Source organism: Trachurus japonicus, chromosome 18 (assembly GCF_045865225.1).
Source record: "Trachurus japonicus isolate A0001 chromosome 18, Traja_1.0".
Lineage (NCBI taxonomy): Eukaryota > Metazoa > Chordata > Actinopteri > Carangiformes > Carangidae > Trachurus > Trachurus japonicus.
Genome location: NC_140924.1, coordinates 25,599,128 through 25,602,678, shown reverse-complemented (window position 1 = coordinate 25,602,678; position 3,551 = coordinate 25,599,128). Strand labels below are relative to the sequence as shown.

General features: G+C 42.0%; 1 pseudogene; it reads left to right on the top strand.

Annotated features, from left to right (window-relative positions):
• Positions 1-1,546: 1,546 nt before the first annotated feature.
• LOC146969415 (uncharacterized) lies at positions 1,547-3,000 on the top strand (annotated as a pseudogene).
• The last annotated feature ends 551 nt before the right edge of the window (positions 3,001-3,551 follow it).

The following is a 3,551-nucleotide window of genomic DNA, read 5'->3' as shown; positions in this document are numbered from 1 at the left end:
TCATTGAGTCCAATACAAATATTTTCTGAGAGGAGCAGAACGGCCTGATGTTTTAAAACTGCCAGCGTCGCCAAAATATTTACTGTAGAAACACCAAATCGTACCGAAATTTTCAGTAAGTCCTTAGAGCAACGTTGATCTGTGTTTTGTTCTGATAGGAGTTACCGTTTTCTCATGCTAAGCCTAATTGTGAGGCCGGTTTAGAGGCAGAAAATGGCTGTTTTTCTCCACGTTTCTGTCTGTCTCAGCCTGCGGGGGCCCCTATCGCCGTGGTAACCTCTTTGATCCTCAGGCCAGAGCTCGTTAACTTCATAAACAATCCACCTGGCGCTCGTTTAAATGTTTATAAACACAGACACAGCTAAATCAGACTGACACAGGATGCAGCTACTAACTAACTATGTGTCAAGTCAGTCACACACACACACACACAGACTCTAGAGCCAGCTTCATGTGATTACAGTCACACACACACACACACACACACACACACACACACACACACACACACACACACAGTTAACCTAATGTGGTTACAGCTCCTCCATATCAGTGCTTATAGAAAGATGATCATGTGTCTGTCTGATCAGCTCTGTCTTGACCTTAAGATCGTGGGTTTGATTCCCATGTTGACAGAGATGGCACAACCCGCAGTAGCTCCCGTGGCCCATTCAAAATTTCCCGAGAGGAAATTTTCTAGTTATTATTATTATTTCAACACACAGCTGCTCACCTCCTTTCTCATGTGGGGGCACTGGGGCTGGTTCTGGGGCAGGGGAAGTTGTGGGCTGACAGACAGCTGCAGCTGCTGCAGCAGCTGCTGGTGCACTTGACTCTGTTCAGAATGAGGCATCATTTTGACAGAGGGGAGGTCAACTAATTGAATAAGAACAGCTTGATAAATGTTTGACTGGATTGATTATTTAACTAAAATAACAGTGAAATGTAAAAATCCAGAGTTTTCTTGAGCTAACATGGTGAGAAAAGTGAGCTAGCTTATAGACCACAGACAGGGATAAAGTTAATATTCCATAACTATCCACAACAACTAACAAACCCACCTTTTTTTTGGGAATACTGGGAGACATATTGTCGACCCTTCAACTCCTCTCTTAATTTCTTTTCTTTTCGTTTTTGGTTGCCTGATTTTTGAGGCATACTGCCGTCTCTGCCTCCTTGCTGCTGTGGCTGTCTGTGACAAACCGCCGGTGCGCTACCTGCAGTTGATCCAGGCGGACTGAACCATTTTACAGAAAGAGGGGGGAAAGGGGGGGCCCTGCAGGCGTTGATGTTTGCAAAACAAATAACGTTATTGTTACCAAGACATTGAAAATAAAATATTTGTGATTATATGTTAGTTAATAACTTAGCGTCATATTATTTTTTCTGTATTATCATTTCATCATCATTAGGGACGTCTCCTTTACCCCCCCTTTTCGGCGCCCCTGGGTGAGATGAAAGACTACACACACTCCGCCCCTCTACACCTCTTTATATGAGCTCGGTGGATGAAGCCATCTTTGTAGTGGCTCTATCAACAGCAACAATGAGGAGCTTCAGCTTGATAACAGCTTTATGTCTCTGCTGCATCAGTAAGTACTTTATTATAAACTACCAATGTGTGACTCAACCAGTGAAGCATCAGCATCTAGATTAATGAAGAGGAGCTCTGTTACTTTATACACTCTCATTGTCTCTGTTGTTTGTTTCAGACTGGATCTCTGTCTCAGTGTCTCACACTGTGGACGTCCAGCCTGGTAGAGACGTCACACTGCTGTGCTCCAAAATCAAAAGTAATCCAACTCGGTCACACTGGTACAGAGTGGTCAACAGAACCAGAGTCAGCTCTGTCTGCTCTATGTCCGTGTCTGAGGGAGAAGCTTCACCCTGTGATGGATTTAGTAGATTTGAAATGAGCTCCAACATCTCCACTGTCCTCCTGAAGATCAACAAAGTGGATTTATCTGACTCTGGACTGTATTTCTGTGTATTTTACCAAGACAGACACACAGTCATCACTGATATGATACATTTAAATGTTCAAGGTAAGATGTAAATCCAATCTCTCACATTTAATTTTCACATCATCATGTTCTCATAGCCTATGCTGTTTTCATTCAACTGCAATATTATATGTCACAGTAGAATAAAAGCATCACAAAGAAAGAAATGTAACTTGAAACATGTCAAATAACTGAATCTCAGTTTTTTTCAGGTGATGATGAATCTGACAATAAGGACCATAATGAATCTGAAGGTAAGATTTTCTTTCTATCTGTTTCCATAGTGCAACTTCAACATGAACCACATCTAAAGTAACCAAAGTTTGATCTATTATTTCTATGGTAGCAGAGCCTGGTGCAATGGCAAACCTGATGAGTCTGATCCTGGTTGCTCTGGTTCTGGGTGTTCTCACTGTTTTCCTCCTCGTAGTTGTTGCTGCTCTGGCTGTTAAAATCAGGAAACTTCAGAGAGGTACAACTTAATTTGATTTCATATTTTGTTGCACACACTCATATGAATGCATCATGGAAAACTCAACTTCCACACAATGTACAGTCAGTAATATTTGACTTTTGTCTTTTGTAGCTGTGAGTGAAGAACCACTGACAGGAATAAACCAGGTAAAACATATATACAGATACGTATGTCGAGCTCAGGTTTCAATGACAGGATCAGTTCAACTTTAATTATTTGACTGATGCAATAATGCCTGTTGCGATTGATGACTCTGTTCAATGAAAATTATGATTTGTGTATCATTGTCCTGCAACAGTCGTGAAACAGTTCAAGTTCAGTCAAGCAGGAAGTCCTACTGGTCCTCTTCAGTTCATGGTTATGAATAATTGTTATTATGATTATAATCTCCAGAATCTGGACTCTGGACTGGACGACCTGAACTACGCAGCTCTAAGTTTCCAGGCCAAACCAAAAAGACACCGCAGGCCTGCATCAGATAGAGAGATCGAGACCAGCGTTGTGTACGCTGCCACCAGATAGAGTCAGGAAACGTCTAGAAGAGCAGCTCAGGATGGAGCTGAGGCTTTGTCATATTCACACCTTGTTGTCCTTTGTGTGTGTGTAGTGAAGGACTGAATGCCAAAAATAAATAAATGTGTAATATTTCCTCACACAGTGGTGTTTCTGTCTGTGTCTTTGTGTGTGGACCTTAAGTTTTCTGCCTCTTGTCTGAGAGGAAACAATGGAGGAGGAGTCAGAAAAGACTCCTACCACTGTCAAACTGACTTAATAGGGACAATGTACTGGTCTTTGGTGGGTGGAGAGTGTGAGATACACATCACTTGTTTAACAGGAAGAGACAGCATGCTGTGGTCTGAGTTCAGCTGAGGTGAAAATCACGAAGCCCCTTAAGACAAAATACGAAATATCACCTACTGTCGAAGACAAATTGTCACACACTACAAAAACATCTGCCCCCAAAACTGAATAAAGTCGTCCATCCAGTCCTCATCTGAGAGGAACAAAGACATGATGAGGAGGAGCCAGAGACCGATGATTTTCATACTATTTATAGAGAGAGTAAAAGCTGT